Raw genomic sequence first — 21,610 nt, 5'->3', positions numbered from 1 at the left:
TAGGGACCAACCAGGCCTACCAGACCCCCACACAGTCAGCCCACCACAACAGAAGGACCCACCCAGCCCTCTTAAGGGGAACCCCTAGAGCATATAGCTTGGGTGATGAGACAGAAGCGCACTGCTGGAACACACAGGACATCTCCTACAGAAGGACACTTCTTCAAGGTCAAGAAATGTAACTAATCTACCACATACATAAAAATAAAAATAGCGGGCTTCCCTGGTGGCGCAGTGGTTGAGAGTCTGCCTACCAATGCAGGGCACACGGGTTCAAGCCCTGGTCTGGGAAGATCCCACATGCCACGGAGCAGCTAGGCCCGTGAGCCACAATTACTGAGCCTGTGCGTCTGGAGCCTGTGCTCCGCAACAAGAGAGGCCACGATAGTGAGAGGTCCGCGCACCGCGATGAAGAGTGGCCCCCCACTTGCCGCAACTAGAGAAAGCCCTTGCACAGAGACGAAGACCCAACACAGCCAAAAATAAATAAATAAATAAACAGAGTAAACAATGCGTTAAAAAAAAATACATTAAAAAAATAAATAAATAAAAATAAATAAATAAAAATAGCAACTTAGACAAAATGAGGCAGCAGAGGAACATGTTCCAGATGAAGGAACACGACAAAACCCCAGAAGAAGAACTAAGCGAAGTGAAGATAGGCTATCTACCTGAGAAAGAGTTCAGAGTAATGATTGCAAAGGTGATCAAAGAACTCAGGAGGAAAATGGATGCACAAAGTGAGAAGTTAGAAGTTTTTAACTGAGAATTAGAAATTATAAAGAACAACCAAACAGAGATGAAGAATACAATAACTGAAATGAAAAATACACTAGAAGGAATCAATAGTAGGCCAAATGATACAGAGGAATGGATCAGTGACCTGGAGGACAAAGTAGTGGAAATCACTGCCACTGAACAGAAAAAAAAAGAATGAAAAGAAATGAGAACTGTTTAAGAGACTTCTGGGATAACATCGAGCCCACTAATATTCATATTATAGGGGTCCCAGAAGAATAAGAGAAAGAGAAAGAGCCTGAGAAAATATTTGAAGACGTAATAGCTGAAAACTTTCCTAACCTGGGAAAGGAAACAGACATATAAGTCCAGGAAGCACAGAGTCCCATACAGGATTAACCCAAAGAGGAACACACCAAGACACACTGTAATCAAAATGACAAAAACGAAAGATAGTATTAAAAGCAGCAACGGAAAAGCAACAAATAATATACAAGGCTATCAGCTTATTTTCTGCAGAAACTCTGCAGGCCAGAAGGGAGTGGCACTAATCCCACTCATGAGGGCTCCACCCTCATGATCTAATCACTTCTCAAAGTCCCCCCAAATGGGGTTAGTTTTCAACATATGAATTTTGAGGGGACACAAAACATTCAGCCTACAGCACTCTTAAATATGAAAAGACATCCAAGAATCACCAGTTATTGCAGGCATGTCTCCAACATCATTAATTAGCATTTTCTAAGGAACATGTATAGAATTCTTCACCCAGCATTTTGAGAATACACATTCTTTAAAAACATACAAAGAAATAGATGGAACATGCCTCAACATAATAAAGGCCATAAATGACAAACCTACAGCTAACATCATACTCAATGGTGGAGGCTGAAAGCATTTCCTCTAAGATCAGGAACAAGACAAAGATGCCCATTCTCACCACTTTTATTCAACATAGTTTTGGAAGTCCTAGCCACAGCAATCAGAGAAGAAAAAAAAAATAAAAGGAATCCAGATTGGAAAGGAAGAAGTAAAACAGTCACTGTTTGCAGATGACATGATACTATCCTAAAGATGCCACCAGAAAACTACTAGAACCGATCAATGAACTGGCTAAAGTTGCAGGATACAAAATTAATATACAGAAATCTGATGCATTTCTATACAATGACAACAAACTATCAGAAAGAGAAATTAAGGAAACAATCCCATTTACCATCACATCAAAAAGAATAAAATCCCTAGGAATAAACCTACCTAAGGAGGTAAAAGACTTGTACTTGGAAAACTATAAGATGCTGATGAAAGAAATTGAAGATGATACAAACATATGGAAAGATACATAGTGTTCTTGGATTGGAAGAATTAATGTGAAAATGACCTTACTACCCAAGGCAATCTACAGATTCAATGCAATCCCTACCAAAATACCAATGGTATTTCTTCACAGAATTAGAACAAAAAATTTTACAATTTGTATGTAAACACAAAAGACCCTGACTGGCCAAAGCAATCTTGAGAAAGAAAAATGGAGCTGGAGGAATCAGGCTCCCTGACTTCAGACTATACTACAAAGCTAGAGTAATCAAAACAGTATGGTACTGGCACAAAAAACAGAAATATAGATCTATGGAACAGGACAGAAAGTCCAGAGATAAACCCATGCACCTCTGATTACCTAATCTATGACAAAGGAGGCAAGAATATACAATGGAGAAAAGACAGTCTCTTCAATAGGTGGTGCTGGGAAAACTGGACAGCTACATGGAAAAGAATGAAATCAGAACATTCTCTAATACCACATACAAAAATAAACTCAAAATGGATTAAAGACCTAAATGTAAGACTGGATACTATAAAACTCCTGGAAGAAAACATAAGCAGAACACTCTTTGACATAAATTGCAATATTTTTTTGGATCCATCTCCTAAAGCAAATAAAAGAAGAAATAAACAAATAGCATTTAGTTAAATGTAAAAGCTTTTGCACAGAAAAAAAAGAAAGAAAAAAATTTTTATTTAAAAATATATATTTTTTAATTTTTTAAAAAAAGAAAAAAAAGGGACTTCCCTGGTGGTGCAGTGGTTAAGAATCTGCCTGCCAATGCAGGAGACACGGGTTCAATCCCTGGTCCCAGGAAGATCCCACATGCTGCAGAGCAAGTAAGCCCGTGCGCCACAACTACTGAGCCTGCACTCTAGAGTCCGTGAGCCACAACTACTGAGCCCGCATGCCACAACTACCGAAGCCCAGGTGACCTAGAGCCCCTGTGCTGCCGAGCCCGTGTGCTGCAATTACTGAAGCCCGCATGCCTAGAGCTCATGCCCTGCAACAAGAGAAGCCACTGCAATGAGAAGCCCACGCACCGCAACAAAGAGTAGCCCCTGCTCGCTGCAACTAGAGAAAGCCCGTGCGCAGCAACAAAGGCCCAACACAGCCAAAAGAAAAAAAAGCTTTTGCACAGCAAAGGAAACCACTGACAAAATGAAAAGACAATCTACTGAATAGGAGAAAATATTTGCAAATGATATGACCAATAAGGGATTAATATCCAATATATATAAACAGCTCATACAACTCAACATCAAAAAACAAAACAAAACAAACAACCCAATTAAAAAGTGGGCAGAAGAACTGAATAGCTATTTTTCCAAAGAGGAAATGCAGATGGCCAGCAGACACGTGAAAAGATGCTCAACATCGTTAATCATCAGGGAAGTGCAAATCAAAACCACATTCTCACACCTGTCAGAATGGCTATCATCAAAAAAACCCACAAATAACAAATGCTAGCGAGGATGCGGAGAAAAAGGAACCCTTGTACACTGTTGGTGGGAAGGTAAATTGGTGCACCCACTGTGGAAAACAGTATGGAGGTTTCTCAAAAAGCTGAAAATAGAACTACCATATGACCCAAAAATTCCACTCCTTGGTATATACCCCCAAAAAACAAAAACACTAATTCGAAAAGATACATGCACCCCAATGTTCATTGCAGCACTATTTACAATAGCCAAGATATGGAAGCAACCTAAATGTCCATCAACAGAGGAATGGATAAAGAAGATGTGGTATATATACACAATGGAGTATTACTTAGCCATAAAAAAGAATGAAATAATGCCATTTGCAGCAACATGGATTGACCTAGAGATTCATACTAAGTGAAGTAAGTCAGACAAAGACAAATATCATATGATATCCCCTAAATGTGAAATCTAAAAAAATGACACAAATGAACTTATTTACAAAACAAAAACAGACCCACAGACATAGAAAACAAACTTATGATTACCAAAGGGGAAGGTGGGGGAGGGATAAAATAGGAGTTTGGGATTAACGTATACACATTACTATATATAAAATAGATAACCAACAAGGACCTACTGTATAGCCCAGTACTTAAAATATACTCAATATTTTGTAATAACCTATAAGGGAAAAGAATCTGAAAAAGGATGTATATATCTGAATCACTTTGCTGTACACCTGAAACTAACACAACATTGTAAATCAACTATACTTCAATAATTTTTTTAAAAAAGAAGATACAGTATATACAAAGGAATACTACTCAGCCATAAAAAAAGAATGAAAATTTACCATTGCAGCAACATGGATGAACTTAGAGGGCATTACACAAAGTGAAATAAGTCAGACAAAGAAAGACAAATACTGTATAATATCACCAACATGTGGAATCTAAAAAATATATCAAACTAGTGAATATAACAGAAAGAAGCAGACTCACAGAGAACAAACTAGTGGTTACCAGTTGGGGGAGGGAAGGGGGAGGGGCAATAGAGGGGTAGGAGGAAAAAAGGGGGTTATTTTGGGATTATATGAAATCATGTGTGTGAAACTTTTGAAAGCTGTAAAGTATTATAGAATATAAAGAATCTTTCATTCAATTAAAAAAAAAGAATATGAACAGAGTCCCTCATGAAAGGACAGCCCCTCAAACCTGCACTCTGGACAGATAAAGGACCCAAGTTCACATTATCCTTGAAAAAGGAAACCCTCAGCCAAGAAACTAAAACTAAAATGCTTAGAATTGGTCAGTTCTGTTGGAACCAAGCAGAGCTGATCATAAAACTGTTTTACCATGCAATGGTAAAACTGCTTTATCATGCAGGAAACATGCAGGACTCCCACGGAAGATCACTCCCTAGAAGAGTGCTCACAAACGAATGAAAACAAAATAAAACCCAAAACCCTAAAATCAATAATAATAGCTCACAGAGCCAGCAAAAAAATATCTATAACTGAGATCTGAAAGAGACTTCAAAGTAACAACCAGGGAAATTCAGGAAAATAAAATCCCAAACATGAACAGGAGGCAACAAAAAGTAGAATTTCTAGATATGAAAAAATCTGTTAAAATTTTTAAAATAGACAGGTTAAACAGCAGATCAAACATACAGAGAAAGAGAAAAAGTTACTGAATTGAGGATAAATCTGAGGAAGTCACCCAGAACGCATCACAGAGATAAAGAGGTAGAAAATGTAAGAACAGAGACACAGAGGATGGATTGAGAAACTCAATATCCACATAATGAAGACTTGGAAGATGAAGGAGGTCAGATTTGGTACAGTTCTCTGAGTCCCAAGTTGGAGAAATTAAATATATCAACAAAAAGACTTGTATAAGAATATTCATTACAGCTGTATTCATAACAGCCCCAAACTGGAAACAGCCCAAGTGGTATACCTACATGGAATGCTAACCAGCAATAAAAAGGAACTTATTACTGATACATGCAATCTGGATGGATCTTAAATGACATAACACCGAGTGAAAGAAGCCAGATATAAAAGAGATACTGTATAATTCTATTTATATAAAGTTCTAGAACAGCTAAAACTAATCTACGGTAGAAAAAAATATGAACAATAGTTGCCTCTGGGAGAGGTGGGTACAGGGAAGAGACATTTAAGCTGAGCACCGAATGACAAAAAAAGCCAGATATGACAAATTCTAAGGAATAGCATTTCAGGCATGAAGGAACTTTCTGGAACTGTGGTAAAGTTTCATGTCTTGATGGAGGCTTGTGTTACACAAGTGTATGCAATTGTCAAAATTCAGGGATATTTCTGATTTTTCTCCTGTTGGCCCAACTGAAGAATTAATGACCGCTGGTTCATTCATTGTCTATCTTTCCCACTAGAATGTAAACCTCATGAAAATAGGGACCTTAACTGGCTTCTTCATTTATATCTAAATATCTCCAGCATGTATAGGGACCTTAACTGGTTTCTTCATTTATATATAAATACCTTCAGCAAGTAGCACAGAACTGATAATAATAAATATTTATTGAATGAATAAAACTCAATTCAAGGTATTATATGTTAACATTTTATGATAAATATTTCTTTTTTAAACTAAATAAATAAATAAATGGATTTATTTATTTATTTTTGGTTGCACTGGGTCTTCGTTGCATGCGGGCTTTCTCTAGTTGCGGCGAGTGGGGGCTACTCTTCTTTGTGGTGCACAGGCTTCTCATTGCAGTGGCTTCTCTTGTTGCAGAGCACAAGCTCTAGGCACGTGGGCTTCAGTAGTTGTGGCTTGCAGGCTCAGTAGTTGTGGCTTGCAGGCTCTAGAGCACAGGCTCAGTAGTTGTGGTGCATGGGCTTAGTTGCTCCGTGGCATGTGAGATCTTCCTGTACCAGGGCTCAAACCTGTATCCCCTGCACTGGCAGGTGGATTCTTAACCACTGCGCCACCAGGGAAGTCCTATGATAAATATTTCTAATTCAATTATCAAAATTACAAAAATCCGTTTATTCATGTGAAACAAAATTGTTTTCCCCTTATTGAGCCTTCATACTATAAAGAAGCAGTATGGTTCAATACTGGGTTAGGAGTGAGAAAAATCAAATCTTGTGTTACAGACTGCATGTTTGTGTCCCTCTGAAATTCATGTGGAAATCTCAACCCCCAATATTTGGTATTAGAAAGTGAGGCCTTTGGAAGGTAATTAGGATCAGATGAGGTCAAAAGGGTGGCACCCTCGTGAATGGGATTAGTGCCCTTAAAAAGTCACAAGAGACCTTGCTTCTCTCTGACCTCTGCCATAAAAGGATACAATGAGATGTTGTTGGCAGTCTGCAGCCCAAAAGAGAACTCTCATCAGGACTCAACCATGCTGGCAATCTGATCTCAGACTTCTAGCCTCCAGAACTGTGAGAACTGCTGTCTATAAACCACCCAGTCTGTGGTATTCTATTACAGCAGCCCAAACGGACTAAGACACCTTGCTAAGAACTTGCTTGGGGATCCAAAGCTTTCAGTGCTTCACTATCTTCAGTGACTGAAAGGATCTGCCATTCTTTAAAAAAAAAAATTGTATAAAACAACAACATCAAACCGATAACAATGGTTACCTAAGGGTAGTAGGGTTATAAATAGTTTTGATTTTTCAAATTCTATACGAGTATGTACATATTCATAATTAGAAAAATATAAGTTTTTTTAGTGGTGCTTTTTAGAGATAGGCAAAGTAAATATCCCACTTAACGTTTAAGACATATGATTATATTCCTGAAATAAATCTCATTTTAATGAATTAAACAAATATGTTAAAATGTTTAGAGAGTAGCATAAAGTAGAGGATAACAACATGAGCCCTAGAGTCAAATATCCTGAGTTCAAATCCAGCCTCTGCCAATTGCTAGCTATATAAACTTGGGGAAATTACTGAACTTCTCTAAGCCTCAGTTTCCTCCTCAGTAAAATGGGAAGGATAGTACCTACCATGTAGGATTATTGTGAGACTTCAGTAAGATGATGAAAATACTCAGAATATTGGCTAGCACATTAGGGTTAAAAAAATGTTAGCTATGACTACTACTGAGGTTCTATAAACCACAGAACTATTAAAGGAAAACAAAGAATCATAGAGTTAAAATTTAGAAGCCAAATTCAGCTCCCACACAATTCAAGATTTCTTTCCACAGTAATCCTGACAGATCATGACCTTATCTCTACCTGAATACGTCCAGGAACAGAGTTCATCACCTTAAGAGGCAGTTTTTGTTGAAAAGTCCTTGCATTCTGTAAAAGTTCCCTATATAGAAACTGCTCTCTTTGATGTTCAGTCTGGCCTCTGAAATGACAAGTGTTTACTCCCTCCTTAGAACTTGTGAAATATGTGAAGATAGCTCTTATGACTCCCCTTAGTACATTCTACTTAACCCAATCAGCTTCCCGTGACCTAGTTTATAGACCACTTGCCATCATGGCTAGATCTTTCTGAATGGCTCCAAGCTTGTCAAAGTATCTCTTAAATGTGGCACCCAGGTCTGTATTCAATACTTGAGACATGTTCTAATTGATGTGGACTACATTGGTACTATTACTTCCCAGGGTCTGGACCCTATATTTTATTAATGATGGATGAAATGATAGGTTTTTGAATAGCAGAATCACACTGATGACCCTCATAGAGTTTGTGGTAAATTAAAATTCACTGAAATCATATTGAGTTCCCCATTTTATATACTTGTAATTTATACTTTGCACTTAAATCCAAAATTTTACATTTCTTTCTTCTAAATTTCCTCTTGTTTGTTTCAGCCAAACACTTTACCCTTTGAGACCAATTTGCATCTTGATTGTGCCTCCCCTCCCAACTTAAACATGGTTTTGTATAGAAAAGTGAATTTCTGTTTTCAAAGAAAATAACAGCATCTAACATGTGTTTTTATTAATTCATTTTTCAAATTTATTTTTGTATTTCAAACTATCTCCATGGTTAATAACACTAAAATGAGGTTACGTTACAGTAGAAAAGTTGAAAAAACAGAGTATTATTGATTTGCTTCCATTGAGAAGGGCTCCCTCAGACCTAGAATTCCCAGGCTATCAGGTTCCTACTTATTCTTTATCACGTGTGGCCTGAGAAAAAGAAAGGCCTCACAGGGAGATTGAAGGAGCAAGTGGGGTACCTCCATATGAGGGAACTGTTGGCAATATTTTAAAAACTTACTAATTCATTTTTATATGGAGAGATTTTGTGTGGGTTTTTTCCCAGCCAAGGGATTCATTCAGCAAACATGTAAATAGCACTTTCAATAAACCAGACATTGTGCTAGACTTTGGGTAAAAAGAGTTAAATGGCACAAGCTGCTTTCAAAAATGCAGGATTCAGAAAACGAGAAATGCGTGTATTGAACAAGCTGCAATTTGGTGAGGAAACACCAGCAACAGAAGCACACACGAGTACAGGGATGGCAAAGAGGAAAGAGTAGGGGGATTATTAAGAAAAACACTCGCTGAGAGCAATAAGCACTGAGACTGGTACTGGTGTTTAAAAGTGACCAAACATTCTCCAGGTGCACAAGGCAGAGGGAATAGCATGTGCAAGGATACAAAAGGCACGAAGCCTCGTGGTACTGGTGAAAGAGTACCAGCAAATTTAACACATACTGTAAGTGTAAAATACCGAATTTTGAAGAATTACTCTTTAAAAAAAGTAAAAAATATCTTACTGATAATTTCTATATTGATATTTTAAGGTGACCTTTTTTTATTGTAGTAAAACATACATAACACAAAATTTACCATTTTAATCACTTTTCAGTGTAACATTCAGTGGCATAACTGCATTCACAAGGTTGTGCAACCATCACCACTATCCATTTCTAGAACTACTTCATCATCCCAAACAAACTCTGTACCCATTAAACAATAACTTTCCATTCCTCCCTCCCCCAACTCTTGGTAATCTCTATTATACTTTCTATCTCTATTAATTCTATATTGATTTTTTATATCTTTTTTTTTTTTTGCCATGCCATGTGGCTTGCAGGATCTTAATTCCCTGACCAGGGATCAAACCTGTGCCCCCTGCAGTGGAAGCGCAGAGTCCTAACCAATGGACTGCCAGGGAATTCCCAATTTTTTACATCTTACGTTGAAATAATATTTTGGATATACTGGGTTAAATAAAACCTGTTAAAATTAAGTTCACCTGTTTCTTTTTATACTTTTAATGTGGCTACTAGAAAGCTTTAAATTATTATGGGGCTCACATTATATTTCTACTGGATAGCACTGTGCTAGAGCACAATGTGCAAGTAAGGAAACAGAGAGGGATGATGCTAGAAGGAGTAGATATAGGTCAAGTTGTGAGGAGCCTTCTATTACCCTGAAAGATAAAACCTTATAGGTAATGGAAAGCCAATAACAGACTTATAAGAGAAGTGACAAGTTCAGGCTCCTATTTCAAAGAACACCATGGTAGCAGTGTGGGTGCTGGACTGGAGGAGGGCAAGGCTAGAGGCAGGGAGACCCGTTAGAAGACTCACAATAGCATGGCCAAGAGGGAAAGAAGATCCAAATCAGGGCAGAAGAAGGCAGAATGGAAAAGGACAGTTCCTATCAGAATGGAGGCATTGGAATCACCTGGATTAGTAAACAAGTCACAACTTTTACAACTTAAAATTTTGAAAGTTTGATGAATATAAAATCAATAGCTTTCCATACCCATTACAAAAATATGAAGAAAATCCCATAGCAATATAAGCTGTTTTAAAACTACAAGCAACATGTTTTTTGTTTTATTTATTTATTTAGTTAGTTAGTTGCTCCAGGTCTTAGTTGTGGCACGCAGGGTCCTTAGTTGCAGCTTGAGGGCTCCTTAGTTGCAAACTCTTAGTTGCAGCATGCATGTGGGATCTAGTTCCCTGACCAGGGATCGAATCCAGGCCCCCTGTGTTGGGAGCATGGAGTCGTAACCACTGTGCCACCAGGAAAAGTCCCACAAGCCACATGTTTTTAAACAACAACCACATGTACACACACACAAACCTAGGTGTAAACTCAACAAGAAATGTTCAAGATCAATACGAAGCAAAACAGAAAGCTTTACTGAAGATATAGAAGAAGACTGGAAGAGCAGAGATATATTATAGCAGCTGTCACTTACAGAGCACATATCATGTGCCAGGCTCTTTACATGCATATTCATGTATACTCATATATACATTACTCATTTAATCTTTTCAACAACTCTCTACAGAAGGTACTATAATTACCCTATTTTTCCTTAATAAACAAGAGATTGTTTTACAGAAATACTCAAAATAATGTAGTAAATTAAATGCAAACTTAATTTTAAAAAAAACGTTTTAAAAAATGAACTGACAGACAGCAGAAGCAAGAACTACAGTCCTGCAGCCTGTGGAACAAAAACCACATTCACAGAAAGACAGACAAGATGAAAAGGCAGAGGGCTATGTACCAGATGAAGAAACAAGATAAAATGGCAGAAAAGCAACTAAATGAAGTAGAGATAGGCAACCTTCCAGAAAAAGAACTCAGAATAATGACAGTGAGGATGATCCAGGACCTCGGAAAAAGAATGGAGGCAAAGATCGAGAAGATGCAAGAAATGTTTAACAAAGACCTAGAAGAATTAAAGAACAAACACCTAGAAGAATTAAAGAAGAAACAGAGATGAACAATACAATAACTGAAATGAAAAATACACTAGAAGGAATCAATAGCAGAATAACTGAGGCAGAAGAACGGATAAGTGACCTGGAAGAGAGAATGGTGGAATTCATGGCCACGGAACAGAATAAAGAAAAAAGAATGAAAAGAAATGAAGACAGCCTAAGGGACCTCTGGGACAACATCAAATGCAACAACATTCGCATTACAGGGGTCCCAAAAGGAGAAGAGAGAGACACAGGACCCGAGAAAATATTTGAAGAGATTATAGTAGAAAACTTCCCTAACTTGGGAAAGGAAATAGCCACCCAAGTCCAGGAAGTGCAGAGACTCCCAGGCAGGATAAACCCAAGGAGAAACATGCTGAGACACATAGTAATCAAAGTGACAAAAATTAAAGACAAAGAAAAATTATTGAAAGCAGCAAGCAAAAAACAACAAATAACATACAAGGGTACTCTCATAAGGTTAACAGCTGATTTCTCAGCAGAAACTCTACAAGCCAGAAGGGAGTGGCACGATATATTTAAAGTGATGAAAGGGAAGAACCGACAACCAAGATTACTCAACCCAGCAAGGATCTCATTCAGATTCGACAGAGAAATCAAAAGCTTTACAGACAAGCAAGAGCTAAGAGAATTCAGCACCACCAAACCAGCTCTACAACAAATGCTAAAGGAACTTCTCTAAGTGGGAAACACAGGAGAAGAAAAGGACCTAAAAATCAAACCCATAACAATTAAAAAAATGGTAATAGAAACATACATATCAATAATTACCTTAAATGTGAATGGATTAAATGCTCCCACCAAAAGACAAAGGCTGGCTGAATGGATACAAAAACAAGACCCATATATATGCTGTCTACAAGAGACCCACTTCAGACCTAGGGACACATACATACTGAAAGTGTGGGGATGGGAAAAGATATTCCATGCAAATGGAAATCAAAAGAAAGCTGGAGTAGCAATAATCATATCAGATAAAATAGACTTTAAAATAAAGAATGTTAGAAGAGACAAGGAAGGACACTACATAATGATCAAAGTATCAATCCAAGAAGATATAACAATTATAAATCTATATGCACCCAACATAGGAGCACCTCAATACATAAGGCAACTGCTAACAGCTATAAAAGAGGAAATCAACAGTAACACAATAATAGTGGGGGACTTTAACACCTCAGTTACACCAATGGACAGATCATCCAGACAGAAAATTAATAAGGAAACAGAAGCTTTAAATGACACAATAGGCCAGATAGATTCAATTGATATTTATAGCACATTCCATCCATAAACAGCAGATTACACTTTCTTCTCAAGTGCGCATGGAACATTCTCCAGGATAGATCACATCTTGGGTCACAAATCAAGCCTTGGTAAATTTAACAAAATTGAAATCATATCAAGCATCTTTTCTGACCACAACGCTATGAGATTAGAAATCAATTACAGGGGAAAAAACCGTAAAAAACACGAACACATGGAGGCTAAACAGCACGTTACTAAATAACCAAGAGATCACTGAAGAAATCAAAGAGGAAATCAAAAAATACCTAGAGACAAATGACAATGAAAATACGATGACCCACAACCTATGGGATGCAGCAAAAGCAGTTCTAAGAGGGAAGTTTATAGCAATACAAGCCTACCTCAAGAAACAAGAAAAATCTCAAATAAACAATCTACACTTACACCTAAAGGAAATAGAGAAAGAAGAACAAACAAAACCCAAAGTTAGTAGAAGGAAAGAAATCATAAAGATCAAAGCAGAAATAAATGAAATAGAAACAAAGAAAACAATAGCAAAGATCAATAAAACTAAAAGTTGGTTCTTTCAGAAGATAAACAAAATTGATAAACCATTAGCCAGATGCATCAAGGAAAAGAGGGAGAGGACTCAAATCAACAAAATTAGAAATGAAAAAGGAGAAGTTACAACAGATACTGCAGAAATACAAAGCATCCTAAGAGACTACTACAAGCAACTCTATGACAATAAAATGGACAACCTGGAAGAAACGGACAAATTCTTAGAAAGGTATAACCTTCCAAGACTGAACCAGGAAGAAATAGAAAATATGAACAGACCAATCGCAAGTAATGAAATTGAAACTGTGATTAAAAATCTTCCAACAAACAAAAGTCCAGGACCAGATGGCTTCATAGGTGAATTCTATCAAACATTTAGAGATGAGCTAACACCCATCCTTCTCAAACTCCTCCAAAACATTGCAGAGGAAGGAACACTCCCAAACTCATTCTATGAGGTCACCATCACCCTGATACCAAAACCAGACAAAGATACTACAGAAAAAGACAATCACAGACCAATATCACTCATGAATATAGATGCAAAAATCCTCAACAAAATACTAGCAAACAGAATCCAAAAACACATTAAAAGGATCATACACCATGATCAAGTGGGATTTATCCCAGGGATGCGAGGATTCTTCAATATACGCAAATCAATCCATGTGATACACCATATTAACAAACTAAAGAAGAAAAACCATATGATCATCTTAATAGATGCAGAAAAAGCTTCTGACAAAATTCAACACCATTTATGATAAAAACTCTCCAGAAGGTGGGCATAGAGGGAAACTACCTCAATATAATAAAGGCCATATACGACAAACCCAGAGCAAACATCATTCCCAGTGGTGAAAAACTGAAAGCATTTCCTCTAAGATCAGGAACAAGACAAGGATGTCCACTCTCACCACTATTATTCAGCATAGTTTTGGAAGTCCTAGCCACGGCAATCAGAGAAGAAAAAGAAATAAAAGGAATACAAATTGGAAAAGAAAAAGTAAGCCTGTCACTGTTTGCAGATGACATGATACTATACATAGAGAATCCTAAAGATGCCACCAGAAAACTACCAGAGCTAATCAATGAATCTGGTAAAGTTGCAGGATACAAAATTAACGCACAGAAATCTCTTGCATTCCTATACACTAATGATGAAAAATCTGAAAGAGAAATTAAGGAAACACTCCCATTTACCACTGCAACAAAAAGAATAAAATACCTAGGAATAAACCTACTTAGGGAGACAAAAGACCTGTATGCAGAAAACTATAAGACACTGATGAAGGAAATTAAAGATGATACCAACAGATGGAGAGATATACCATGTTCTTGGATTGGAAGAATCAATATTGTGAAAATGACTATACTACCCAAAGCAATCTACAGATTCAATGTTATCATTATCAAATTACCAATGGCATTTTTTACAGAACTAGAACAAAAAATCTTAAAATTTGTATGGAGACACAAAAGACCCCAAATAGCCAAAGCAGTCTTGAGGGAAAAAAACAGAGCTGGAGGAATCAGACTCCCTGACTTCAGACTATACTACAAAGCTACAGTAATCAAGACAATATGGTACTGGCACAAAAACAGAAATATAGATCAATGGAACAGGATAGAAAGCCCAGAGATAAACCCACGCACCTATGGTCAATGAATCTACGACAAAGGAGGCAAGGATATACACTGGAGAAAAGACAGTCTCTTCAATAAGTGGTGCTGGGAAAACTGGACAGCTACATGTAAAAGAATGAAATTAGAACACTCCCTAACACCATACACAAAAATAAACTCAAAATGGATTCGAGACCTAAATGTAAGACCGGACACTATAAAACTTTTAGAGGAAAACATAGGAAGAACACTCTTTGAGATAAATCACAGCAAGATCTTTTTTGATCCACCTCCTAGAGTAATGGAAATAAAAACAAAAAAACAAACAAACAAAAAAATGAACTGACCATCAAGAAAGTGAAAAAACCCATGGGATGGGAGAAAATATTTGCTAATCATAGATCTTGCAAGGGCATGTATCTGGACTATATAAAAAACTCTTACGGGACTTCCCTGGTGGTGCAGTGGTTAAGAATCTGCCTGCCAAGGCGGGGACACGAGTTCAATCCCTGGTCCAGGAAGATCCCACATGCCGTGGGGCAACGAAGCCCATGTGCCATAACTACTGAGCCTGTGCTCTAGAGCCCACATGCTGCTACTACTGAGCCCACATGCTGCAACTACTGAAGCCCACACGCCTAGAGCCCGTGCTCCACAACAAGAGAAGCCACCGCAATGAGAAGCCCGCACACCACAACAGAGAGTAGCCCTTGCTCACTGCAAGTAGAGAAAGCCCGTGGGCAGCAAAGAAGACCCAACACAGCCAAAAAATAATTTTTTAATAAAATAAATTTAAAAAATTTAAAAATTCATAATAATAAAAAGACAAATAAACCAATTTAAAACAGGCAAGAATCTGAATAGACGTTTCTTCAAAGAAGATATACAAATGGCCAATAAGCACATGAAAAGATGCTCAACATCATTAGCTATTAGGGAAATGCAAATCAAAACGACAATGAGATACTACTTCACACCCACGAGGATGGCTCTAATTAAAAAGACAGCTAATAAGTGCTGGCAATAATATGGAGAAATTAGAACTCTCATACATTGCTGATGTTGACAGAAAATAGTACAGCTGCTTTGGAAAATAATCTGGCAGTTCCTCAAATGATTAAACATAGAGTTGCCATATGACCTAGCAACTCCACTCCTAAGTATATATCCAAGAGGAATGAAAACACATGTCCACCCAGTAGTTCACAGCAGCATTATTCATAATAGCCAAAAAATGGAAACAACCCAAATGTCCATCAGCTCATGAATGGATAAATAAAATGTAGCATATCCATAATGGTATGGGTTGAATTGTGTTCCCCCAAAAGATATGTTAAAGTCCTAACCCCCATTACCTACAAATGTGACTTTATTTGGAAAAGGCCTTTGCATACCTAATTAAGTTAAAATGAGGTCCTGCTGGAGTAGAGTGGGCCCTTAATTCAATATAACTTGTGTCCTACATGAAGGGGAGAAGAGACACAGAGATAGAGTTGCACAGAGAGAATTACCATGCGAAGATAGACACTCTGGGATGAAGGCCATGTAAAGAAAACAGAGGCAGAAGTTGTAGTTACACAGTTGCAAGCCAAGGAATGCCAAAGAATGCCAAGGATTGCTGGCAACCACCAGAAGCTAGAAAGAGGCAAGAAAGGATCCTCCCCTAGAGCCCTCAGAGAGAGCACAGTCCTGCTGACGCCTTGATTTTGGACTTTATAGCCTCCGAAGCTGTGAGAGAATACATTCGTTATTTTAAGCCACCCAGTTTGCCTCACTTCGATACCATATCCCTAGGAAACAAATACACCATAGGATACAATTTTATTCACCAATAAAAAGGAATGAGTACTGACACATGCTACAACATGGGTGAACCTTGAAAACATTATGCTAAGTGAAAGAAGCCAATCACAAAATACCACAAATTGTATGATTCCATTTATACAAAATATTTAGATCTATAAAGGCAGAAAGACTAGTGGCTCTCTAGGGCTAGGGTGTTGGGGAATGGGAAGGGGAGTGACTGCTAATAGGTATGGGATTCTTTGGGGGATGATAAAAATGTTCTAAATTAGGTTGTAGTGACGGCTGCATAACTGTGAATATACTAAAAATCACTGAACTGTACACTTTAAGCAACAAATTACATGAATTACATCTCAATAAAGCAACTTTAAAAAAAACTACTTGAGGACTTCCCTGGTGGCACAGTGGTTAAGAATCCACCTGCCAATGCAGGGGACACGGGTTTGATCCCTGGTCCAGGAAGATCCCATGTGCCGCAGAGCAACTAAGCCCATGCACCACAACTACTGAGCCTGCACTCTAGAGCCCGCGAGCCACAACTACTGAGCCCGTGTGCCACAATTACTGAAGCCCACGTGCCCTAGAGCCTATGCTCCACAACAAGAGAAGCCACCGCAATGAGAAGCCCGTGCACCGCAACGAAGAGTAGCCCCTGCTCGCCACAACTAGAGAAAGCCCGCACACAGCAACAAAGACCCAATGCAGTCAAAACAAAACAACACAAAACAAAAAAAACAAAACAAAAAAACTATTTGACAAGCTGATTCTAAAATTAATCTGGAAAATTGTAAGACTACCCCGAAAACACTGATTAAATAATGAGTATGTGAGCTGATAAAGTATATGACGTACAATAAAATAACAATAAAAATAATCATGAGGACTATTTACACTACTAGATATCAAAGTATAATATATATTTGATATAGAATGTTATGGTATTGGTCCAGCAAAATAGAAAACTAGGACATAGAACAGAAGAGAGTCCAGAAACAGACACTATGTGGGTAAGAAATTAGTACATGATAAATGTGGCATTTTAGATTAGTGGGTCAAGAATGGACTGATATTCAGAGTGATATTGTTTGGAAAGAATAATAAGGCACACACCATTCTCTCTCTCTCTCTCTCTCTCACACACACACACACACACAAACACACACACACACACACACACACACACACACACAGGAATTAGAGAAAAACTCTACCATATAACAACTTACAGGAGAAAACATACTCATAAGAGAAAACTCTGCCTCAAGGTAGAACAGGGTTTTTCAACCTCAGCACTACTGACATTTTAGGCCAGAAAAATTCTTTGTTATAGGGGCTTTTCTGTGCATTGTAGGATGTTTAACATCATCCCTGGCTTCTACCCACTAGATGACAACTAAAAAATGTCTCGTGACATTGCCAAGTTGCTCCTAGAAAGCAAAATAGCTCCCATTTGAGAACCACTGGGATAAGGAATGAAAGCCACAAAATGCAAAATACACATAGTAAAAGACTGATACATTTAAACAGAAAATTTACAACTTTCATTCTACAGAGATGCCATATGGTTAAAAGATAAGTAACAACTTTAAAATGTAGTATGTTGGGAATAAATATTTCAAATATATATGAATGATAAAAGATTAATATCCTGAATATATAAAACACTACCATATATAAAAGACAACCCAACAGAAATGAGACATTTCTCAAAAGAGGTAATACAAATAACCAACAATCATGAAAAGATGCTCAGTCTCACCAATGACTAGGGAAATACAAATTAAAACACCAAATTAGAGTCATTTTCCACCCATCAGATTGGCAAAAGTAAAAAAGATTGATACCATCAAATGTTTAAAAGAGCTGGGGAAATAGGTATTATTATACACTGTTGGGCAGTTTGGCATTAAACGTCCACTAATTCCACCTGCAGGTTTCTATCCTTGACAAACGCTCACACAAGCACACAGACGCAGGTGGAAGGATGTTCTCTGCGACACCGTGCCTAATGGTGAAAAACTGTAAGCAACCTATGGTATCTCATATACAATGGGATCTTAACACACTCTGGAATTTACAGAGCAGGTAGAACGAATATGCTAGATGTCTACATATTGACAAAGAAAAAGTTCCAAGACCCATTTTTAAGCATAAACGTCTAGTTGTTGAAGAGGTACAATATGCCACATTTGTAAACGTTTAACACAAAATCTTACATACTTATGTGTACAAACACATATCAATAAATGTAAAGACAAAGAAATAGAAAAAACACCCCAAACTGATAACAGTTTTTACTTGGGGTCAAGAGATTAAAGAAGAAAAGATGGAGATGTAAAGAGATAGGTCAAAGAGGATCTATTTTGTTTAAATTTTTGATATGATTGTATGCATGGACTACAACCAAAATAAATATAGAAGAATAAATACATTTTTTAAAACAAACTCAACTTGACCAAAATTTATAATTCCTTCCCCCTCTTAAACCTCTTTTCTCCCGTACCTCGTAACTTAGATATTAACAAAACCTTTCAGTGCTGTTCCTTCTACCCTTGCAATGCAACTAAAAAAATACGGTAGAGTGTTTTCAAGGAATGGGTATCTAAGGGAGTTTGCGTCCATTAATATATTAAAGGTTTATAAAGGTTTGGTTTTCGTTTATATTTTAACGAGCAGATATCAATTTTGTAATAAATAATCATTAACGTTCTGGTTCTGATCTATTCCAGGGATGCGAAAAGGGAAAGAGTTGGCCCCCAGCAAGGCCCGGAGCAGCGGGTGTGGTCTGGGAGGAAAGAGGTGGTAACAATGGGGGCGGAGGACGAACGGAGGGGACCAAACTCTAACTGTGGACGCGTGCAACACGCAGCGCCCAAGGAGTTGCCAGATGCTGCGAGCGGTGCTTCCGTTTTAGCTAATTGGGTCAAGAAACCACGAAGGCGAGGGGCGGGAGGTGGTGGGGTGGTGGTGGGATGAATTGGGAGACTGGGATTGACATATATACACTAATATGTATAAAATGGATAACAAGAACCTGCTGTATAAAAAATAAATTAAATTAAATTAACAACAACAAAAAAAGAAGCCACGAAGGTTTGGTATGTACTCCTATAGAGAGCAAAAGGGGGTCCGAGAAGGCGGCCAGGGAAGGGCGTGGGAGGCTGCGGACCGAGGTGAGAGCCCTCGGAGCGTACCTGGGTGCTGAACCGCCCCCGCCACGGGCGAGCGGGGCGGGGAGAGAGGCAGGGCCAAGTCGCTTGGGGAAAACGAGGTCCCCGCAAGCAGTCGCCCCCGCACACGGTGACATCGCCAGCTTCCTGAGCCCTCTCCTCAATCCGCGCTGGAAACCCCCTCCGCCACTCGCACAAGTCTGGAGAACAGCCTCGCCGGCCCCTGATCCTCGCTTACCTGCGGCCCTGGACCCCACCGGAACACCTGCGGCGCCTCACGTTGAAGAACTGGAACCTCTGTGGCCACCTGCGCGCACCCACCCGGATCCACTAGGACCGAAACCACTTCCGGTCCTGTGACGGGCTAAAGGGACAACCCCAGTCGGGGTGTACAAATGGACGACGCCATCTTGTACGGAAGCAGTCGGGGGCAGCTGGTGCCTCCCGAGTTTCTCCACTGTTGAACAAAAGATTTGTTAAAATTGGAAAGCCTTAACATCTTTTCGGATAAGTGGTGTTTTTGTTTTTGTTTCCGGGTGATATTTTTGTTTGTTTTGGTTTTAAAGAAAGAAGCCTCTGGAACCCTTACAAATGCAATCTGGGACATCTAACTGTCCTTACTAATTAGCTCCAGTAGTGTTTCTCCACTGCATAGATTTTCTTAACTGTTAAATAATGAAGGTAAATAGAAGAGACACTTGTTTAAATAATGTATTCCTCATTAGCAGCGCATTTTATACTATAGCCATTATAATAATTTATGCCATCTTTTACAATAACCACAATACCTTCCATTTATATTTTAAAACATTCATTCACCCAGTCTTTATCAGCAACTGTTATTTGTGAGGCAGCTAATGTGTGCTATGTGCTGTTGCTTTGTCATAGAATGTGTAAAATAGGAGAAATGAGACGTGCATAAACAATATAAGGGATAATAATAGCTGCCATTTGATGACTGTGATCACAGTGTGCTAGAAACTTTGCAAAACGTTTTACATATTTTATCTCATTTAATATTCATAACCTCATGAGACAGTAGTAGTATTAGTACCTCATCACCAACCCATCTGAAGAATGTCCACAAGCTGATCACTCACACCCACAACCCCTTTCCCACACCCTGTTTTTAAAAACCTTTCCCTGAAAGCCATCGGGAAGTTCAGATCTTTTTTTTTTTTTTTTTTGGGAAGTTCAGATCTTTTGAGCCCTAGCTGCCTGGACCCTTGCTTGGTGTCTTGCAATAAATGCTGCACTTTCCTACACCACAATCCAGTGTCAGCAGATTGGCTTTACTATGCGCAGGTGAGCGGACCCAAGTTTGGTTGGGTAACAAACGTAGTGATTACTCTTAGTGAAGTAGTGACTCTGGAAGAGAACATGGGGAGGTTCTTGAAGTGCTAATAATGTTCTGTTTCTTAATCTGAGTGCTGGTTTACATGTGTGTTCAGGTTGCATATTTATGGTGGGTTTCTGAATGCATACAAACATCAATAAAAAGTGATGGTTTTTGGGGGGGGTTTCTTTTTTTTTTTTTTTAATGAAAATAAAGGAGTGAAAAGTTTATAAGCCCAAAGAAGAAAAAGAACAGTAGAGGAGATAATAGCAGTCAAACAAATATCAGTATAATTTTAGAGGATAGAAATTAGATTAGAATGGAAGGATATATCATTTGAGGGATCCCATAATAAACTGTCTACATCCATAAGCAATCACCCTACATTTAAGGCCCAGTCAACAAGCCCCATCTATGCATAAATAGTTTCCAGTCAACTTTTTAGTACTTCACTCTGTCTTAGTCCCTTTGGACTGTAATAACAAAATACCATTGACTGGGTGGCTTATAAACAACAGAAATTTATTTCTCACAGTCCAAGATCTAGGTGCTGACAGATTTATTGTCTGGTGAGTGCCTACTTCCTGGTTTATAGACAGCTGTCTTTTCACTGTGTCCTCACTTAACCAAGGGTAGGGAGCTCTCTTGGGCTTT

The 21,610-nt window shown here is 38.3% G+C and overlaps 1 protein-coding gene across 3 annotated transcripts in view; it reads right to left on the bottom strand.

Annotated features, from left to right (window-relative positions):
* EXD2 (exonuclease 3'-5' domain containing 2) overlaps positions 1–21,610 on the bottom strand; it is a 96,051-nt gene that overhangs the window by 41,889 nt on the left and 32,552 nt on the right. The window contains exon 1 of one of the 3 annotated variants that reach the window (XM_059914502.1): positions 19,859–19,924. The exons of 1 other annotated variant lie outside the window; for it this stretch is intronic. The gene's annotated coding sequence lies outside the window, so the exon portion shown is untranslated. One more of the 3 variants, XM_059914504.1, reaches the window with a different exon arrangement.

This window comes from Balaenoptera ricei, chromosome 2 (assembly GCF_028023285.1).
Source record: "Balaenoptera ricei isolate mBalRic1 chromosome 2, mBalRic1.hap2, whole genome shotgun sequence".
Lineage (NCBI taxonomy): Eukaryota > Metazoa > Chordata > Mammalia > Artiodactyla > Balaenopteridae > Balaenoptera > Balaenoptera ricei.
The sequence above is the reverse complement of the archived record's forward strand: the minus strand, read 5'-3'. Positions and strand labels throughout refer to the sequence as shown.